This window comes from Cupressus sempervirens, chromosome 7 (assembly GCF_028749045.1).
Source record: "Cupressus sempervirens isolate cs-2001-9-10 chromosome 7, ASM2874904v1, whole genome shotgun sequence".
NCBI classification, from domain to species: Eukaryota; Viridiplantae; Streptophyta; class Pinopsida; order Cupressales; family Cupressaceae; genus Cupressus; species Cupressus sempervirens.
This window is the reverse complement of record NC_143124.1, coordinates 439,910,425-439,933,721: the sequence shown is the minus strand read 5'-3', so window position 1 is coordinate 439,933,721 and position 23,297 is coordinate 439,910,425. Positions and strand designations below refer to the sequence as shown.

At 39.3% G+C, this 23,297-nt stretch overlaps 1 protein-coding gene across 1 annotated transcript in view; it reads left to right on the top strand.

Annotated features, from left to right (window-relative positions):
* Nucleotides 1-23,297, top strand: part of LOC149547476 (junctophilin-like protein) — a 62,885-nt gene that overhangs the window by 23,913 nt on the left and 15,675 nt on the right. The window lies entirely within an intron of this gene.

Below are 23,297 nucleotides of genomic sequence, written 5' to 3'. Positions count from 1 at the left end.
GATATGATCTTTTCTAGATTTTTGTGAAGTCTAAAAATCTCTTACAAATTTATGGACAATCTCTAGCGCCCCATTTGTTAAGTTCATTGGGATGAAATGTGCTACCTTTGTTAATCGACCCACTACCACTAGGATGGTATTATGTCTGTTTCGAGTCATGGGTAAGCCCTGGATGAAATCCATAGTGATTATTTGCCATTTCCATTTTGGAACCTCATTTGGATGCAATAACTTGGTTGGGTATCGTTGTTTAGCCTTAACCCTCTGACACTCAAGGCAACCTGCCACATACTCGATTGTTTCCTTCTTCATGTCCTTCCAAAAGTACAAGGGCTTCATGGCAAGCATCATCTTAGTTACCTCGGGGTGCCCTTAGTAAGGAGCGCCATGGATTTCTCCTAAAATCATTTTTTGAATCTTTGAGTCCTTAGGAATGGACATCCTACCATTATATCTTTGGAGCCCATCTCCTTCCAGTGGATATCCTTTGCATCTATTATCTTGGGGATCCCTAAGGGGTGCTTGACATACTTCAATATAAAATTCGTCTCTTGGTAGACGTTGGAGTCCTTGCTCCCTAAGCCTAGCATTTATTGCTATCATAGCTGAAATATGTCTTCATTAACTTAGGAGGTCAGCTACTCTATTCTCTTTACCCTTGATATAACTGATCGCAAAATCATAATTTGCTAGGAACTCTAACCACTTCCTTTGGCGAGCATTTAGATTAGGTTGGGTAAACATGTAATTTAGTCTATGGTGATCGGATATGAGCTCGATTGGTTTCCCAATCAGATAATGTCTCCACATTTGTAGAGAATGGGCAATGGCTGCCAAGTCTAAGTCATGTGGTGCATAATTTTGTTCATAATTTTTCAAATTCCTGGATTCATTAACAATGACCTGATCCTCTTGCATCAAGATGCCCCTAGTCCTTCTCCTAATGCATCAATTATGACCACAAAGGGTTCCTTAGGATCTGGCACTCTAAGTGTTGGCTCAGTGGTTAGTTTCTCTTTCACGTATTCAAAGTTTGTTAAACATTTCTTGGACTAGGTAAACTTTTTTCTTTTCCTTTGCAGTGTAGTGATGGGATGTGCAAGCCTAGAGGAATCTCTAACAAATTTTCTGTAAAAACCTGCTAGACCTATGAAGCTTTTGACCTTAGGAACATTCCTATGGATCGACCATTCTTTGATTGCCTTGATCTTGGCAGGATCTATTGCTATTCTCTTCGCTGAAATAATGTCCTAAATACTGGATTTTCTTTTGGAAAAAAGAACACTTAGATAACTTCCCATACAACTTATGCTCACACAATCTCTACAAAACTACCTCAAGATGCTTTTGGTGTTCCTCCTTGTCCCAGGAGTAAATGAGAATATCATTGATAAAAACCAATACAAACTTGTCCAAACAATCTTGGAATATACTATTCATGAGATTCATAAATGTTGTAGGAGCGTTAGTCAGCCCAAAGGGTAGGACTGTGAACTTATAGTATCCATAGCAGGTCCTGAAAGCAGTTTTGTGAATATCTTCTTCAATCCAAAGTTGGTGGTAGCCTGATCTAAGATCAATCTTGGAAAACACTTTTGCTCCACTCATTTGATCAAAAGAATCATCAATCCTAGGAAGTTGATATCTATTCTTGGTGTTGACCTTGTTAAGCATTCTATAATCTATACACAATCTTATAGTTCCATCCTTTTTCTTGACAAACAATACTGGGGCTTCTCAAGGTGAGACACTAGCTTGGATGAGTTTCTTATCCTATAATTCATGCAACTGCACTTGTAATTCCATTAATTCAGTGGTGGTCACCCTGTAAGGTACTCTTGATATGGGCTTTGCCCCAGGTACCAAGTCTATTGTAAAATCAAATACCCTAGAAGGAGGTAAGCCACAAAATTCTTCTGGAAATACATCTTGGAAATTCTTAAGATAAGGATACTTTTCTTTGAAGGATTCTTTCAATCTTTCTCTAATCTCCCCGTCTTTTAAGATGTAATCATCTTGTTATGTGTTTTCTTGTGGTTTATTCAGATCTTCTATCCTTATGGCAAAGATTTCACACCCTTTTCTTCCGCATCTCTATAGTTGCATAGCTGAAATCTGTAGAGGTTTCATTTCATGCATTAATCCTTGAATGTTAATAGGGTTTCCTTGGTCATCTAGGCATTCCACTATCTTTTCAAGACAATCTACCTTCGCTTTATGCTCATTGAGCCAATTTATTTCCATAAAAATATCATAGGACCCTAGAGGTGCTACATACAGATTAACCTCGGTAGATAAATTCAGGAAGCCTACTTGAGCCTCAAACAAGCATTGGTCTACTCGAGCCTTTGACTGATTTGCATATTCAACAGTCCAGGGTTTTCCCGTAAATCAAGTTATTTTAAGAAATGTACTCAATAGTTTTGGTGATATAAAGCATTTTGTGGCTCCAATATCAATTAAGATAGAGAAATGGTTTCCATAAATCTTCCCGTGGTTTGTATGGGGTCCAACTGCTGCTCTATCTAGCAGTTATCAAGGGTTGCATGGATCTTCTACTGAAAATTGGCCTATTGAGGTAGTATAGGGGGTTGTGTTTGCTGGTTGGAAATGCTTTTGTTAGGACATTGGTTGGCATAGTGGTCTCTGCCACATGTAAAACAATCTTTGGCTGGTCGCTTCCTCTCATTTCCCTTATTGCTATTGCTACTATTGAAATTCCCTTTAGATTCTTTGCTATTATTCCCCTTGAATTAAGATTTGTTGGGCTTAAAGTTTTTAAAGCTCTTTTTCTGAGCCCCGGATTCAGAATTGGTGGCGTTCCAGTTGACCTTTCTTTGGTTGTCTCGAATGGAATCATCCTTCCTGACCTTATGTTCGTGATGGATGGCCCTTTCAAGGGCTTCTTCCATGGTTCACAGGGCCAACACATCTGCTGCTCCTGCAATTCTATTATTCAACCCCATAAAAAATTTCCTAACCTTTAGGTTCTTGTCCTATTGATAAGCAAGGACATATTTCAGTAGTCTGGTGAATTTTTCCTAGTATTCATGTACTGTTAGGTCCACTTGCTTGAGGTTCTGACAGTCTAACGACTTTCAATCATAAAAGGTTTAGGGTAGCCATCGATTCTTGAGATGGTTACAAATTTGTCCCAGGTGATGTCGCTAGTCTTGATGTTCAATTCTATCTTATTATTTCCCTACTAAGTAGCTACTTCCCCATAAAGGTGGCAAATTCCCCAAACCACCTTAGAGGATTTAGAGAAACTACTGATCTCAAAGTATTGTTCCATTTCCGTTAACCAAGCTTCAATGCCTTCACTAGATTCAAATCTAGAAAATCTAGGGGGTTTAATCTTCTTAATGTCAGTTGACAGATCATTGACTATCTCCTATTTCTTTTGCTTTTTAGATGGTGTTTTTGGAGGTTTGGTTTCATGTGCACTGTGAGCAGATAACTTTTGCTTAGTTCTAGGAGGGGAGGAGTGGCTATCCTCTAGTCCTTCCCCAAGTTGAGCTTTGAAGACAATCACTCTTTTCTCCATGTTTTCCATTCTAGTTTGGGTGCCCAGCAAGACTTGAACCAGCAAGTCCGTGGGGTTCTGAGGAATGGTCCCATTGGACATCTCATTCTCTACATTGTTTCTGTTGTTTTCCATGGTGTTTGTTTCTTGAAATATACAATTGGTTACTTTATCAATATTATTTTTTCATAAATATGCCCAGGAAGAGAAAGAAGATATAATTGTTTGTTCATAATAAATTAAATACAAAATGTCATTTGTTTATTCTTCAATAAACATTTAGAGATCTGCTGCTACTGGAACCATATATATTTACAAAATTCCTCCCTCTTCTAAGGCTACATAAAGACACTTTATCAAAATTTCTTGAGGAGAATGGACACCCTATTCCTAGGCATCCTATCCATTTTCTTTCTTGTGCTTTTCTTGTCCTTTACAAGATACATGGTAGATCATAAGTGAATTCGTTTGTTTGGCATTTGATGGTTGAATAAATTTGTTCCTCATAATTGCCTATCTGGCAAGAGTCCACCTGACTTGCTCCTTTTTGATCCGAAGCAAAGCATGGGCTAATGTTTCCTCATCCTTAGGTACAAAGCAGTAGGAGTAATCAAACTATGGCATGTTTTTAATCAGGAAGAAGAATACTAGATGATGAGGTTTCTTCGAGGAGTCATTTTCGGTGTGCATCCTGTTTTCATTTTAACATTACATTTCCAGTTTTCTAAGAAAGACAATGATGAGCTCAAGGTTTAGTGTTCGAACCTAGAGCTGTGATACCATATGTAACATGCTAAATCTCCCACATTAACTACTCTACACATTCAAATGAAAGGGTTCAACGACTATAACAAAATAATTGAATTCTAGTACAAGGAAAGAGAGTAACTGATCTAAAAGTAATGATCTACTCACATATCTTCAACTAAAATGAAATACATAAAGTACCTGATTTTAAAGAAGATAACTTGAATGTGGAACCAGAGTAACGAGAATCGCGCTGAAATCGCGTGAATCGCCGATTCAGCGATCAGATTCATACACCCCGATTTTTTCGGAGTCGGAAATCGTGATCGGCGATTTCATCGGGTGAATCGCTTGAATCGCATGTATCGGCGATTCACTCAAAAAATCGCCTGAATCGCCATTAGAAATCGCCAAAAATCGGCTGGCAACAGCATGCATGTTTAGTTGGAAATTAAAAAAAAATCACTTATGTTTTTTGCTTTCTTTTTAACCTTTCCTCTTTGTTATAACCCTAAAGGGCCTTCTAATTGTTAAGCATGACTAGAAGAGAGGAGAAGAGAAAAGAAGAACCATAGGTTATAGAAAAAAAAAAAAAAAAAAAAAACGACGACAAATAAAAAATGTTTAGAATGCATAACGGATGATGCCCAAGGGAAGGGAAAGACATAATCAGGTAGTAAAACATCAGCGGTTCCCAGAAAGAGTGTAGGATCAGAAGAAAATCACAAAAACACTGTGTTCCATATAGTTTTGTGTGGGTTTCAGAGTGCAAATTTGGTTTTGGCGCTGCCCCAGGACCCCGCGAGGGCGTTGCCCCTCGACCCCGCTGGGGGTGTTGCCCCCTAGACCCCCAGTCGCTGCGGTTATCAGTCGTGGGAAGTCTCACCAGTTGATGAGACCTGAAGCTGTTGCAGGCATGGAGTGTCTGTGGTGGAGAGAACAATAGAGCAAGCCTTTCGAGAGGGGTGATATGCTTTGAAGCATTTGGAGTAGGTGTTGGATGTGAAGCTGTCTTATAAAAACTCTTTACCCCATGTAGTAAGCACAAACTTCCATGTTTATATATGTTAAGTTTCAACTTCTATTTGATGATGTTATAGTGTGTTTAAGTTATATTCAATAAAGGGTGCATGAAATAAGTCTTAAATTGTTAAAATCTCTACATTTAAAGGGTTTTTTCAAATTTGCCGATTCATCGCCGATTCACCGGCGATTTACCCCCGATTCACGATTCGATTCGGCCGTGCCGATTCCGATACGATTCCGATTCTCGTTACTTTGTGTGGAACATATCCTTGTTTTGTGCAAGTCATGGAATTTGGTGGAGAGGAGAAGCATTGTTAGGGGCTTAACCTCCCAATCGTGGACCCTTAAGTATCTCCACACAATCTCAAGTGAGAAAGGCCCTCCCTACTCGGGATTAGGCATGGGACATCCCTCTCCTGCCATTGAGCATCCTAGTGTTAGAGTGCCGGCTAGGCAACTAGCTAGGCTATGGAGTCCTTCCCATCAACCCATCTATCCAACTGCTACCAACCTTGACTTCTAGTGATCGCAGCAACAAGCATGGCACTATGTAAGAATCTGAAGCTCAAGGGATGGCAAACATCCAACCAAATTAACACGTATATTAAGGAGTGCTGTTGTACCCAAATGCCAGTTTAATCTCTTTCTGCTATAATAGTGACTGCATGTGCAAACACCAAGTGTGGAAAGATACTCACACGAACTAGACTAATTACATCCTTTTACATAGTCAATCACTTTGCATATTAACCAATTGATTATTGAATAGACCAATGAACACACATCTTACATATCTAGATTTCAAGACACATTGACAATAGGTATGGTTCCTAGTGTATAAGAAAAAGGAAATACTAAGTGTAAACAAAATGAACCTGGAGTTTATTGTGACTGACACTGTGACCTTCTTGCTCCTCGGTGGTGATTCAAACTTAATGGCATCCTTAGATGGGGTGTCTTCTCATTGTTAATGTGGATTGGAGTGCTGGTTGCAATGATGTTTCAGACCAGTTGCCGTTGATGTTTTCACGTCTGCAGTTTATTACTGCTAACGATACCTAGTATGACCGACAGTGATGACCACTTCACCCCCGACTGCTGCTAGATACTCACATCTACACTTTGTCCTCTCCTCACGGGTTCTAGTCACAATGTGATCTCTGGTCTATTGTCACAGTGATCCTGACCTCAGGTTTTCTACTGATGTATATGCTGATACCGTTCCTTTTCACACTGGATGCCACCCAAACTCTCTCTTACTCTAAATGCATAAGGCATTGATAACATGTATTTCCAGCCAATACAATGAGAACTCAAAATACTTCCATAGGTAATTCTTACTTCTGTTAACTGGTTCAATTTGATGCAAGAACCTTAAATTGCTATTTATGTCTGAACCTATTTGTACTTCATGAGAGCTATTGGCGCTATGTCCAGCAGCCCAACGTCTTAAGGGGTTTCGTCCTTAAAGATTTCCAGTCACATTCAAGCAACTAATTTTCAAAGCAATATGTTAATATATTTCATGGTGTGAATTTCAATATAGCTTCTTGCTTTTATAACCTCGATATGAGGGGGAATGCAAACAACTAGGCAATGTGGGATAAAAGCCAATTTTCTCTTTTAGTCATTTAAGTTACTTTTGTCATAAAGTGACTTTAAATCATGAAGTAACTTTATAAATCAACTTTTATAAAATAAAGTGACTTAACTATATTAAGTTCCTACTTAAATATCTCCCCAACGAAACCAAATAGAAACCTGTGACTGGCTGGCATCCTCAGAATAAATGCCGTTAGCCTATCCAGATGGAAAGATAGACCAACAAGGTGCCATAAGGCTTAGTGCGGAGAAGGGGACATTGCAATCTTCCCTTCTGGGATTGCTTGCCCATAAGCAATTTTAGTGCTGGATGTTGCAGGATTCATTCACCCTTCCAAGTGGCATCTTCATATGGCAAATCCTTCCAACGAATTAGATACTTCCTGGTGGACTTGTTACACAACTTCCTTTCTCTGATCTCTATCACCTCTGCTGGAACCAAAACTAGTATCTGGCAAGTCCACCTCATAAGCAACCTCTCCAACCCTCCGAGCAATGTGATAGGGACCATAAAATCTAGGCTAAAGCTTTTCGAACCCACTCTTGTTCAAAGAGCTCTGCCTGTAAGGTCGGAGACGAAGGTAAACCATGTCACTTAACTCAAAACTCTGCTCTGTCCTACAGTGATTAGCATACATTTTCTATTGATTTTAGGCCTGTAGAATGTTCTCTCGAAGAGATCTAAGAATGTCCAGCTGTTCTTATATCCAATCTCCAACTAGCGGCGCTCTCTTCTCCTGCAAAGCTAGATCTACGAGCGACAGGGGTTTGCTGCCATAGAGAGCTCGAAACAGTGTCATCTAGATGGACATGTGGTAGGAGTTGTAGCAGTACTCCCCTAGATATAACCATTTAACCCAGGGTCTCTATTGCCTTGCCACATAGTTTCAAAGATAACCCTCTACACATTTTTTTACCATCTCAGTCTGCTCGTCCATCTGGGGGTGGTAACTTGTGTTAGGTGTGAACTCCGTACCTGCCAATCTAAATAGTTCCTGCCAGAAGGTGCTGAGAAATTTGCTGTCTTTGTCGCTCACAATGGTTCGAAGGAGACCATGTAGACGAAAAATCTCTTGAAAATAACTTGGCTACTTGAGAGGCCGACCAATCTACCACTATAGCAAAAAAGTGAGTGAACTTAGTCAATCTGTTCACAACTACGAAAATGGAATCCCTGCCTAGCGCTCTCAGTAATCCTGTAATGAAGTCCATGGAGATACTCTCCCATTTCTGTGTTGGAATAGGAAGGGGCTGTAATAATCCAGCTGGAAACTCGTGCTCCGACATATTTTGTTGACAAGTCTGACATTTTCTGACATGCTGAAAGACATCATCCTTCAGGCCCTTCCATGAAAACTTTTCTCTGACTTGCCTATAGGTTTTAAAGAAACCAAGGTGTCTGATTGATGGTGCATCATGAAGAGTCTCCATAAATTTTCCCTTGAGCTTAGACTTTGGTATGATATAGATCCTATCCTTATAAAAAATCACCTCATCAAATACCTTCTACCTGCTATTTTGGAGCTGCCCATCTATGATCTGACACACTTGAGTGTTCTTCGAATACTCAACCAGCAACAGAGACTTCCAATCTGCCGATATTTCGGAAATGACACAACACTCTATTATTGAAGGTCTCCTAGAAAGCACATCAACAACTATATTGTTCTTACCTTTGACATACTTGATGTCAAAATCATAGTCCTGAATCTTGCTGACTCATTTTTGTTGTCTTTCATTAAGATCCTTCTGTTCTAAAAAGTATCACAAACTATTGTGGTCTATCTTAATTGTGAATTTGCCATCCACCAAGTATTGTCTAAACATGGCTAAAGCGTGCATAATGGCTAACATTTCCTTGTCATAAGTGGAGTACAATCTCTCACCGTCCTTGAGCTTCCTACTCTCATAAGCTATCGGATGCCTATCCTACATCAAAACTGCGCCAATTCCGCTCCCTGAAGCATCACACTCTAGGACAAAAGGGCAAGAGAAACCAGGAAGTGCCAAAACCGGGCATGTGCTCATCACCTTCTTGAGCTTATCAAGGTCACCTCTGCATCATCGGTCCACTTGAATGCCCCTTTCCATGTGAGATCGGAGAGGGGAGTTGTTGTCTAAGAGAAGCCTCTGGCAAACCTCCTGTAATAAGAGTGAAGACCATTGATGCCCCTCAAATCTGATACGTTCCTTGGAGGTAGCCAATCTAGGATTGCTTGCATCTTGCCCTGGTGTATCTTCATCCCATCTGCACCAATCATGTGACCAAGTTAAAGAATCTCGGGCAATCTGAACTCACACTTTGACTCCTTTGCAAACAATGAGTGCTGCTCCATAATACTAAGTACCTCATCTAGGTGCTGTAGATGCTCCTCCCAAGTTTTGTTGAAAACTAAGATATCATCAAAAAATACTAACACGCTCTTGCGTAGCTATTTTCTAAAAATATGGTTCATACATGACTGAAATGTGGCCGGTGCACTGATGAGTCTAAATGGCATAACCAAGAACTCATAGTGTCCATAGTGACATCAGAAAGCTGTTTTATGCACATCCTCTTCGTGAACCCGTATCTGATGGTACCCAGATCCAAGATCTATCTTCAAGAAATAAACTGCCTCTTGTAATTCATCTAGTAACTCATCAATGTGAGGAATAGGGTATTTGTTCTTAATGGTCCTCTTGTTGAGAGCACGGTAATCACTACACATGCGAAGGGTGCCATCCTTCTTCACCAAAACGACTGAAGAAGTGAAGGGACTAGAGCTAGGTCTGATGTGTCCCATATCCAAGAGTTCCTTAATCGTCCTTTCTATTTCCTCTTTATAGGGTTGGGGATGACGATAAGGTGTGGTTAGGACGGGTTTGGCGCCCTCCTCTAACTCAATGATATGCTCAAACCCTCTGTCTGGGGGAATGCCCAAGGGTATGTCTTAAAAAATTATTGGGCTTATCAAGCAGTGACTGAATGTCAATCTGAATCTGCTGTCCTAAGTGTAAAGCTATCTTAGAGGAAGTGAACAATGAGCTGCCCACTTCATGTCATCATGCCTCATAATAGCCTCCATCCCGTGCGCTGAAATCAACCTGGGTTCGCCCTTTGGCATAGCCTTGAGAATCACCTATCGGCCATCCTGTAAGAATTCCAGCTACATCTTATCATGATCAACTATGTACCTGCCAATAGTCTGCAACCACTGTCTTCCCAACATGGCATCTAATCCATCCAAATTGACCACATAAAAATCTGCCTCAAGAAGAAAGTCATCAAAGTGAATCGGAAGCCCTGAGACTTTTCCTGTGCACCTCAATCTCTCGCCTCTTGCCACTAACTTCAAACTTAGGTATGCCATCAATTCGTAACTTTCTCTTTGAAACCCAACATGTGCTTATGAAGTTATGTGATGCACCTGTATCTAAAAGACACACAATACACTGTCCTCTAACTACACCCTTCAAGAGAAAGGGGTGACCCATGGGATCGCTGGAAAAGGAAGCTATGATAGGAGATTGTCCCAGAGTGGATTCCTTCTCTTTCTCTAGGAAGCTGCTCCTCACTTTCTTCCTCATCACTGCCATCAACATTGCTGCCCCCTACTACTCATCCTCCTCTTCCGAGAGTACCTCGAAATAATGTATTTTGCCTTCGCGAAGACATCTATGATCCGGTGTCTATGGCTCTCTGCAAGTGAAGCATAGCTTCTTCCTCCTGAGTTCATTCCTTGTCTCAAAGTCCAACCTAGGAGGGGTACTGTTATGCTGGTTCTTATTCTTTTGGAATGAAGTAGACCACTTATAAGGTTTCTTAGGAGGCTGTAGTATCGAAGAAGGTGAATCTAGATCATATGCGATCTTAATAGCATCATCCAAAGTGTTTGGTTTAAGGACCTTGGCCAAACCTCTATATCTGTCTTGTAAACCCTCAACAAACAACATTACCTTACGCTGTTCTGACATATCGGGGACCATCACTGAATCTGCTGAAACTCATCAATGAAGTCGTTTAGAGATCCACCCTGTTGCAATTGCACCAAATCCCTGTAGTAGACCTCAATGTCCTTCTTGTCAAAATGGGTGATCAGCTTAGAGATGAAAGTCTCGTAAGACGTAATGAGACCATGATCCTAGGTGACCAGTCCATGATGCCACTAATCATATGCTGCTCCTTCTAAATGCATTGTGGCGAATCTAATGGCTTCTATCTCCGACATAGGCTTAAGTGTTAGGTAGGTGTCTAGCTTGTGAATCTAGGCTCATGTGGGTGTCTTATTGCTACCATAAAAAATGGGGAGAGATAATTTGTTCATGGCATGCTTCAAGACCCTGTTCTGTGCCCTAGGCCTCCTGTCCTGCTGTGGTCTCGTCCGCCTTTTTTGATTCATGTATTGAACAAAAGTTAGTTTCTGTTTACTTTGATTAGGGAATAGATCCCATTCATTGTACATAGCCATAACATTATCCGGAAGTAAACTTGGTGCCACGGGTTGTGCTATCTCTTCCTCTAACATTAAAAACAGGCATCAATGGTTTGTCAATGTTCCGTGTGGGGGCCCTAGCAGCCCGGGGTGATCCTGCCACACTACCACCTCCATTATGATGACTTGGTGCTCTCTTGTGAGTCGGAGCAAACTGCTACATAGCACCTGTAAGCTGTTGAAGTGCAGTAGCGTTGTTGTTCTGCTCATTTCTAATAGCCCGCAAGGTTTCCCTCACTTCTCATTCCTGTTCATTCCCTTCGTGTGCCATTTGAATGGTTTGTACCTATTCAATTTGTTCACCTTGTTCAACTTGTATGTTTGTCCCAAAAGTGAGCTCTTCATCAACTAAGTAACTGTCCTCAATGTCAATTTGATCCGAAGATCTTCGCTGTTCAGGTCGGATGGGACTAAATTTATAACTCTTCCTCTTCATGCCTAACTGTTATTTTTTTTGTTTAGCCCAGCTTGCAACTTATTAACTTACCCACAAGTTGGCAGGTCTGTTGTGAGGTTTTCACACCATCGCCCCAATATATCTAGGGATCCCCTTTTTCAGGCAAGCCTTGGCAATTTTCGCGAGTGTTGGGAATTTGTCGGTTGCCTTAGCAAAATTTGGAGTTTTCCCGAGTTTTTTTTTGAATTGGCGATTTTACACTTTGGAGGCCTTTGCACTAGGAGGGGATTTGGTTTGTTTTCACCTGGCGCGAAGCTAGATTTTTCAGAACATGTAATTTTGTCCTTAGGTCTAGCAGGTTTCAACAACATTTTTTTGATGGGTAAAATGATATCTAGCAGGATAAAATTGCAAATTTTGGACTTAGACGGATTTTGAAAATTTGATTTAATTGAACAAGCTTGAACATTTTCAATATGAATTTAGATTTTAGTCGTTTTGGAAAATCTTGAAATTTTTTGGTGAAAAGAAAATATTGATAGTAAAATTGAATTTACAGTATGAATTTTGACTCCCAGGAAAAGGATTAATTTTGTTAAAAAATTGAAATTGTATTGCAAAATTGAAATTGAATTAAATTGCAAAATCTCATTAATTTGGTTGAAATTTTGCTTAGAGGAATTTAGAACTGTTAAAGGAAATTGGTAGTTTGGAATTGAAAATTGACTTTTGGCTTGCTAGATTCAATTTTAGTGATATTTTATTTGCCAAAATGTTGTTAAATGAAAATTTTGACATCTCCCAAGCTTACTTTATTTTTATTTTGCAATTTTGGGTCAAACTAGCAATTAAAAGGGTCAATTTTGGTATAGGGTTTAGTTATTTTCATGTTTTATTTAAAAGTAGGCTATCTTTGGGGGTTTAACTTAAATTTTGTTTCCCTCTAGGCAAGTCAGCCCACTCTGGAGGTCAACAGGAGGATATAAGAAGGGGCTTCCCCCCTCTTATTTCCTCATTCCATTTCCACTCCTCTTGCTTGGTATTGGGCGATTTTCCTTCAACTGGGCGAATTTGTCCTTTGGCAGTGATTTTGGCTTGAGGATTTCCATTTTTGGGCAGCGAATTTCTTCCTAGAGGCTGGGCGATTTCTGCCCAAAGGCAAATTTGTGGGCGAAGATATGATTTTAGGCAAGATTGGACGATTTTTGGAGGTCTGATTTTCCTCCTAGGGCAATGAATTATTTTTCCTTCAACTATGGCGATTTTGTTTGGTGAATAGGCAAGGTGCTTTGAGGTCTGATTTTTTGCAATTATGGGTGAATTTAGAAGGGGCAAATTCTGATTTGGAGTAGACTTTTCTGGCTTATGGTAGTGATTTTCCTTCTAGTTGGGCGATTTTGACAAGGAGGTCGAATTGGGTGAAAGGAACGGATTTTTGCAAGTAATCCATTTGCTAGGGCATCACATTTTGGAGGACTGAAATTTCTGAGTTCAGATCTGAATTTGAAGGGGCCCAATTGTTGATAGAAGGCAGATTTAAGATAAGATTTTTGTTCATCCCTAGGGGTGAAGATTGTTTTTAAAAGCAGATTTTATTGCTTGTTCTTGTTTGGTTTGTTTCACTTATTTTCTTGCAGTTTTCATCCACCACATTATCATCTCCATTGATAGGCCGAATTGGGAGATATAAGTGTAGATTTCATGATAGGACATTTGGAGAGGTAGAAATAAGTTAGACCACCCTAGGATTGAAGTTGGGAGATATAAGTGTAGTCCATCCTAAGGTAACAGAGAGGTAGAAATAAGTTATAGTCCCACCCCGAGGCTAGAGAGGCGATTATAAGTGTAGAGATATGATTTGGAGAGGCAAAAATAAGTTAGATTCCATCGATAGAAAGAAGTTGGGAGATTTATAAGTGTAGTCCATATTATTTAGAACGAAGAGGCAAAAATAATTGTTTAGGATGGTGGATGTTAGCAAGAACCCAAAGAGAACGAATACCAAAAAAGACAAAGAAGACATGATGCCTAAGACTACCTTCTTCTCGAAAGTGAGGCAAATAAGTGATACCAATATCGGAACGATGAACATGGTAAAGTTGAAGGATAGATTGAAGGAAGGACAATCCCCTATGGTGAAGAAGATCTACAAGAGCGGAATTGTACACGCGGCGACTTTTCCTCCTACCTTGCCTTGTCCAGAATTGTTAATGGAGTGTGCATCTTAAGGTAACGAAGAGGCAGAAATAAGTGGTAGTCCCACCCCTAGGCTGGAGAGGCGATTGTAAGTGTAGAGATAGGATTTGGAGAAGTCGATTAGATTCTATCAATAGAAAGAAGTTGGGAGATTTTTAAGTGTAGTGCATATCATTTAGAACGAAGAGGCAAAAATAACTGTTTAGGATGGTGGATGTTAGTACAAGCATGAACCCAAAGGGAATGAATACCAAAAAAGACAAGGAAGACATGATGCCTAAGACCACCTTCTTCTTGAAAGTGAGGCGAATAAGTGATACCAATATCGGGATGGTGAACATGGTACAGTTGAAGGATAGATTGAAGGAAGGACAATCCCCCATGGCAAAGAAGATCTACAAGAGCGGAATCGTACACGTGGTGACTTTTCTTCCTACCTTGCCTTGTCCAGAATTGGTAATGGAGTGTGCATCTTGATTTGATATTGTGACCAGGTCCATTGTCTGTTGGCTAATATCAATGGACAAGTGGTTGAAGAATATTCAATAGTCCCCAGCATAAAGGCATGACTGTAGTAATGATGGATCAAACAACCAAGTTCTTTAGGATAATCAGGATGCCTACTTAATTCATCTAAAGCAGAATTGGTTACATGAAGGCAAAAAGGGAGTTACCAAGTTGTCAAAGCTCACTAAGTCAGATTTCAAATTAAAGTATGGTGACGTTATTGTGCTTCTCAGCCGAATCATGGACGTGGCTCAAAGTATGCAATTTGAGAATTGGATGTACTATTTTATTAATGAAATTGAAAATGGAAAGAGAAAGTTTGATTGGGCTAGAATTATAAGTGAAAATTTAGAGTTGCAACTAAGGACAATACAATTTCAAAAACAATTCTACATGGGGTCCTACCTTTTCTATTTGATTGCGAAACTATATGAACATCCTGAACTTAAGGCCTTAGGAGTGATTGGCAATGGGCTAGGGCAATGTTTGGTGCATGAGTGCTATCTACAGCTTCATTTGTACAACACCAAAGATTATAAGATGTCTTATGATGCCTTTGCCACGAAGACGGTACTAATATTACAAGGGACACCTGCTAGGAGGCTCTCATTGAAAGCGGAAGAAAAAGTTAAGAAGTATGGGAGTTGGTTCATCCAATTCCGCAATTCACATATATTACAGTAGTAGGAAGTACAATTTGTCACAAGAGACTTCCAGGGTACCCACCCGACATAATAGTTTTGATGGAGTTGGCCAGGCAACTGGAGCATTATGACAAGATGATGAAACTTAAAGGTGAGACTAGGATTACCTTCTCATTTGGAATAGGTAATGATACTTTCCCTAATCCTGTTGCCTTTGTAGCTGTAGAGGAGTTAGAGCGGTATCATCTAGGATGGTATAGAGCAAGACAGGGATTCGGTCATAATGGTCTTATCAAGGCATCTCACGAAGACACATTCAAACATATTCCTACTACAGAAGATTTTTGGGCCAATGCATAGGATGACTTTCATGTGAGGAAGCTAGCTTTCTCAAGATTGTCAGTGGGCATGATAAGGGCAATCAGATGGAGAGGCCTTGATATTCCTGATCAGTTGGAAGAAGATGAAAATGTGCTAAGAGAAGATTATGATACAGTGGATGAAACAGAATTGGGTCTAGTGGATTGGGATGACCATCAAGATCCTTCCTTAGAGGCAGTTACAAGGACAATCGATCTACACACCGAGTCATGGTACAATGAGAAGTTAAGGCAATTACAAAGTCGGAAGGTACACCTTACTTATGAGAAGATGAAAATGGAGAAAGAAGGTCCAGTAGAGTCGGACAGAAAGGTGGGGGCAATAGCCAGCAACAAAGAGCAGTTAAGAGCAAGAAGAGAAATTTGGAGGTTGAGAAAAGTAAAGAACATTAGGAGCCTCCAACAAAGAGACAAAATGTAGCACCGTCAAGGGAGAGCATAATTGAGGCTAGGGGCCAAGAGGTTAATACAAGTGGACAAAGGGTCTCGGTAGAGGTGAGCTCTAATTCGGAATCAAGTGATTGTTCGAATACTCTCCTCTCTCAGAGAAACAACATGGAGATGGTATGACAGTCACTAGTAAAGAAGAGGATAGGCCAATTGGTATTAAGGAAGTAAGCCAGGCGCCTGAGGCTGTTGGTGATGCTTTGCTAGTCGAGCCGAATCTAGATTTGGGGAGATGCACTACACCACTATGGTTGAGGCAAATGCTTATGCTAAGAGGTGAGGTGGTGACTGTCCAAACATTTGAAGATATTAAAGGTTAGTGGAAAAGGAAGATAGTGAGAAACAAAAACAAATTGCAAAAACAGTGGCAAAGGTAATCAAGAGCAATGATGAGGGTCACCAAAAAGTTCAGATTGCTATATCAAAGGTTTGGCAAGGCAGTGGATGAGATTGTAGCTCAGGAGTATGAGATAAGAGAACATAATTTGAGAAGAATCATGGATGACATGGAGTGTGAAGAGATCCAAGAAGGCATGGTTTTAATTAGAGAAAGATTGAGGAAGGCAAACGAGAGGATTATAAGGTTGGAGGTTGAAAACAAGTATTGGAAAGATTGCCAACCTATCCAACAATTGCACCAGGCAACCCTTCCGCAAGACAACGGGAGCAACATAGAAGAGATATCAGCTCAGCTACGTTAAATCAAAAGATTGGATTAGTGATATAATTCAAGATGGGCTAAATTTCTTGCCTTACTTTATCTCAACCTTCAGGTCATTGGTGGTTATTAGAGATAAATTCATAACATTTGAAGGGGAGTGGAAGGATTTTCTTCAGTCAAAGACTTAGCCATTCTTAGGCTACAGACAGTTATTGGGCTACTAGAGAGATATTTGGAGAGAACCAAGTTGGTGGATGAAGGAGGAATGAGTATGGTGGAGTCTTGGTATGTTGCCTTGACCATTAGATTGAGGATACTTGAAGAAATACGGAACAAGATTGCACAACACAGCTTAGGTGTTGACACTTACATTTCAACCATGATGAGCGATGTTGGGGCTGCACTTGATTTTGAAGATATCAAAGGGGAGAACGTCAATGAGATAGAGTTTGGATCGAGATTGGATGAGTTGGGGAAGGTTGCCATCAAGAAGAAGCATTTGGGCACCCTTGCCTCCCTCAATGCCTTTATCGGATATGCGAAAGAATATGAGAAGGATCATGGGAAGACACTGCAAGCAGGAAGCAACATGATGAATTCAGCTAAGGTCAAGATGAAGCACATGCCTTGCCCTCCCATGAAAGAAGTTAACGACAGGCTAGCCAAGTTCATTACCTTGGCTAAGAAGATGAAAGAAAAGGGAAGAATTATATTAGAGGATCATTTGATGTAAGCCCAAGTGGCAAATTCTCTTTCTTCTTGGGCAGGATAGGTGTCTGATTCTAATTGGCTACCATTTTGGTGCCTTCTCATTGGTTGCCACTTTTTCCTTTTTTCATTAGTCCATTGATGAGGTGGTGTCTTCTCATTGGCCAATGGGGTGGCAACCCTACTTAGGTTTTTTGGGATTTGATCTAGATCATTGATTTTGCCTCTTAATCTCTAGCGTTGGTTGTATTTTTGGCCCCTATATAAGGCCATTTGCCCTCATTTGTAAAGGGTTGAAGAAAATTGTTGCTTAGATAATGCCAAAATTGCTTCTTTATCATTGTTGTGTCTTGCATGGTGATTAAAAACAGTTGGTGTTATTGCATGGTTTCTACTTCCAATAGTTAAAGTTAAATTCCATTGAAGTTGTTAAAGTAGATTTTATTTCAATAAAGTTGTTAAGCAAGAGTAAGAATAGATGAATAGTTGTATGGTGATAGTAGTGGATGTTTGATAGGGATCCATAAACTAGACCACTAGCATCCTAACGGCTTGTTAGGATGCCTTGCATGGTAATCTAGTCCTTTTCCCTTGAATCATTGCATCTATGGAGGTAGTGTTGCTGGTAAGCTTTCATCAGATTTGATCCCCATCCATCTAACTAATCTTTCCATTCAGAGGAGTAGAAGTAAAGCAACAAGTAGTTTAGTAGTTGGAGTTTTGAAGAGCAATGCTGAAAGTGAGACAAATTGGAAAAGTAAATTGAGGAAGTCAAGTCAATATACATTGCAAAGCTAGATTTCATCACCATCACAATGAAAGTTCGATATCCTTGAAAGAATAATGTAAGCTTGCCTACTTGATTAACCAACAAATCACATTAATATAATTGAGTTAGTATCCACAAGTGTAAGGAACCTTGGAGTTTTCTCATGTTCTTCATGAGTATTTACTTTTCAAGAGAGGGTTGAGTGTTTGATATTCTATATCAAGTATTCAATTGCTATATGTTATGTAGTGGTACAAAACTAACATCAACAAGGTCTTGTGGCTCTAATACCATTGTAAGAATTGAAGCTCAAGGGATGACAAACATTCAACCAAAATAACACATATATTAAGGAGTGTTGTTGAATCCAAATGCCAGTTTAATCTCTTGCTGCTATAACAGTGACCACATGTGAAAATATCAGACATGGAAAGATACTCACATGAACCAAACTAATTACATCCCTTTAGATAATCAATTACTTTGCATATTAACCAGTCGGATTGTTGAATAGACCAATGAACATACGTCTTACGCATTCAGATTTCAGGACAAATTGACAATAGGTATTGTTCCTAACGTATAAGAAATAGGAAATACTAAGTGTAAACAAAATGAACCCGAAGTTTATCGTGACTGGCACTGCGGCCTTCTCCCTCCTCAGTGGTCATTCAAACTTAATGCATCCTAAGCTGGGGTGTCTTCTCACTGTTAACATGGATTGGATTGCTAGTTGCGATGATGTTTCCGACCAGTTGTTACTGATGTTCTCATGTTTGCAGTTTATTACTACTGCTAACGATATGTGGTATGACCGACAGTGATGACTACTTCACCTCCGACTGCTACTAGGTCCTCACATTTACACTTTGTCCACTTCTCACGGGTTCCATTCATAGTGCGATCTGTGGTTTGTTGTCACAGTGACCTTGACCTCGGGTTTGCTATTGATGTATATGCTGATAATGTTCCTTCACACCCGATGCCACCCAAACTCCCGCTTACTCTAAATGCACAAGACACTGATAACATGTATTTCCAACCAATACAAGGAGAACTCAAAATCACTTCCACAAGTAATACTTTTGTTAACCGGTTCGATTTGATTCAAGAACCTTAAATTGTTGTTTATGTCTAAACCTGTTTGTACTTCATGAGAGCTATTGGGGCTACGTCTAGCTGCCCGCCGTCTTAAGGGGTTTCGTCTTTAAGATATCGAGTCACATTCAAGCAACCGATTTTCAAAGCAATATGTTAATATATTTCATGGTGTGAATCCCAATGTAGTTCCTTGCTCTTATAACCTTGATATGAGGGGGAACACAAACAACTAGGGAATGTGGGATAAAAGCAAATTTCGTCTTTTAGTCACTTAAGTTACTTTTGTCATAAAGTGACTTTAAATCATAAAGTAACTTTATAAATCAACTTTATAAATAAAGTGACTTAAATATATGAAGTTCTCATTTAAATATCTCCCCAACGAAATCAAATAGAAACTTGTGACTGGCTTGCATCCTCAGAATAAATGCTGTTAGCCTATTTGGATGGAAAGATAGACCAACAAGGCAGCATAAGGCTTAGCGCAGAGGAGACATTACACATTAAATCTATCTTGGCCAAGGATTTAAATGGACACTAAGTACACGATCACCCACTGCTTCACATGACAACAAAATAGTACCCCTTGATTACCATGAGCTGACTCAGTCTATACTACTTAATAAGTTAATTACTTGTTCATCACAAATTCTGATTTCTTTCTTTTTCTCTTGCAGGTATAACTCATTGTTCATATTCCATCAGCCCATGCTCTTCATCTCAACCTTACTGATAATCCTTGATGAATTTCATTATGGCTGTCTATATCTTTTAAAAATCATGGTTCATCTTAGTCCATCACTTTCTGCCCACTCTGGGTTATGCCAGATATAATGAGTGCATGTAAATTATTTACAGTTCTCATAACAGAGAGAGAGTGCTTCCTCTTATCTCAGAGGCATATTGAGGATGCCCCTATAAAAGTATCGCATAGGATTAGAAATCCTTCCATTTCTGATTTAAGTTCTGAAAGAACAAGCATATCAGTATGTAGTAACTAAATATGATTCTTATGCAGGCTTCATGTTACAATCTCATGCAAACAAAGCATTCTTTTTTAGAGCTGATTGTCTGGCTCTATATGATGCATAACATAATTTCTTTCTAAATTTTCAACTAGAACTTTCAGAGTCCTCCATATATAATATAATGGTATCACTAGCAGCCAATCCAGATTCTTTGTTAGCACCAACCCACCACCCGACCCTACTATTCTATTGGGGGAAGAATAATCGCTAACCTCAATTTTATATGGGGGTGGGGGTGAGCCAGACAAATGCTCCTATCCCCTACCTTGGAGAGATGGTACGAAGGGTAGGGGACATGCATACCCCCACTCCTTCTAGATTATTACCACCTAGCACGCATATTATTGTAGGACCCCCTACCCTACCCTAAAAAGATTATTGATTATTGATTATTGCAGATTATTGCCCTATTGATTCTATATTGGTAGTCTCCGATTGATTGTAAGAGAGAATGCACAACCTGATAGGATATTATCACCCTCAAGTGCGAGGAAAGCTGGATAGCTTGATAATGCCTTTTGCTTGTAGCTTCTAGCAACACATACACAATTGCAATTGCTGTTGAGTATGCTGAGTATGCAAGAATCAAAAGGCAAGTCCCATGGCACCGTAGGTGCAATCTCGGCAGAGCCGATGTGGAATAATTAATTCCCAAGAAAAGACCACGACATAGGATGTGCAAATTGCAGCGATGTATGAATGGCTATATCAGATATATGCATGACACTGAATGAATAAATTGTAGCAAAGAATATGAATAGTATCTCAAGTATGGAGCACGGAAGTATGAAAATGCAGAGGTAGGAAATTGGCACAGTAGCATATGCGGATGCCTCTGCTGATAAATATCAATTGCATAAAAGAAAGATTGTTTTTACTTGCTCTCACAAGCATGCTTGGTTACGAGCAAGATGAGAAAGGTGGCAATGTCAAGAGTTACATTTTGAAGAGCTTCGAAAAGGCCAATAGCAAATGTGGCTATTTCTAAAGAAGAAAAGAAATATTAAATAGGCAGCTGGAAATAAAGGGGGCTGGTAACATGAAATATAATTAAAACATAGCCAAATTTTGGAAACTAATAATTGCACTCAAGGTGTTAATATAAGGACACCACCCTATATCTATCTATACTCGTATTTGCATGTGCACAGGTATATGTACATATACGTGATATTCTAAGCATACATATCTCGGGTTATTTTAAGTAGGAGTATACACTCATGTATGTCCCATTTGAATTATGCACACACACACACACACAGACATACATGCGCAAGTTTATATAGGTACCATGCTATTGTTATATTAAGACATGTTAGTTATCACCAGTAGCTTTGAAGTTCATATCAATATATAAAGGTAACAATTTTGTTTCATTTAGTTATTTTATCATCTTATTAAATACGTAGACCAACCTAGGTCATGGTAATCACTTGGTACCCCCTTGTTGCCTAGTCTGGTTTTTCCCTTGACCAAGGTGGTTTTAGGACCCATACCTATTATCTCAATGGTAGGTGGTGCCCTCATGCCCTTTTCTTTTCTTGTAATGCTTCCCCCTCTTCCTTGCATTCCTGCAAGAATAATTTCACCAAGGTGATAACATATTTCTCATCATTTAATCAAATCAAATTTACTATAACAAGTATTATATTAACTATACTTTTCCAATGCATATGACAACATAAAAATGAACCATATTCCAAATCACATGAACTTATAATGAATAACAAACACTTCCATTTCACATGAATCATAATTATTAACTAAACCAAATCAACTTACTTCCCATGAAGTTCACCACGGCTATAAAAAGCATTTTATTTCTAAGTGAAAATATGGATGTAACATTGAGCAATCTGGTTGTCTGGCTAGGCTTCATGGCTGTTTACCTCAGCTGCTTGCTCGCCTTCTTTAGCTGCCATGTCAGATTTTATGTTATGATAACATTGGAATATTTTAAAGTCGACAATGAGGTGTAGCGCTTGTTTAAAAATAAATAAACAAAAGTGATTTATTAACTTATTTATCCTATGTGTTGTGCAACCATTGAAGGGTCCCTTACTGTATATAAAGAACCATTTTGAGAGGTGCAATAAATGAATGTCAGTAGTGTTTTATGAAGAGGAACTCATGCTTTTTCATAATAGCTGGTGTTTTCAACTGGGACTAAGATGAGTCGATGCATGTATTTTGATTTAGACGTAGGTATTCCAGGCCATTTGTTTGGGGAAGGACAGTGTTTATTTTTATGACTGGGTGTTTTCATTTTTTTTAAAAGGTGCTGTTTTTATAAAAGTATTATTCGACTAAGTTGAGGTGAATTAAAGGAGCTGCATTAATGTCTATTATCATTACTGGGTGGTATCACTAAGAATGGAGCAGCTTATGCATTACAAATGAAGAAGCTGTTAGTTGTAATTTCAGTTGCTATGATAGCTTCTGCAAATAAAAAGAAAGAGGAATAGCTTTATTTTTGGGCAAGACAAATTTGGTGTTTGCGTCTTGATTGTTGATCTATTTATGTTTTATGTGACATCATGCATTTAAAAGTTCAAAAGTTTTGAAATACTGATTCAGCACCCCCACCCCCTCAGTATTTCGTGGGTGCTCTTCACAGCTTTAGAGATATCTTTGATTTGTACATACTCAGGAGTCCACATCTTTGCGAGGGTCACACTCTCTCTATTTTGGAGTATTAGAGTTTCTAGAACCACTTCCACTATATCCCTTCTAAGATGCATCCTTTTTCATCATCAAACCTATAGTTAAATAGATTTGAGGTCTGGGGTAAGCTAGGGATCCATTGACTTTCTTTGCATCAAGTGGGTCTAAACTCTCATATTGTAGTGCATGATCTATTGCAAGCGAATTGTGTCTAAGAGAATTGTCCAGGCTATGTATTTTCCTATCATTTATTTATGGCAATTGTTGTATTCTAAAAATTTTATCCAATGTCTGAAATAAGATCTACTTCAAGGTTCTTGATGAATTTAAGATCAATAGTCACCTCTTGGAAGCCAGATGGGCAATCAAGGCTAGCTCTTTATTCAACAAAAGAATAATATATATGGTATCTTAGAAGC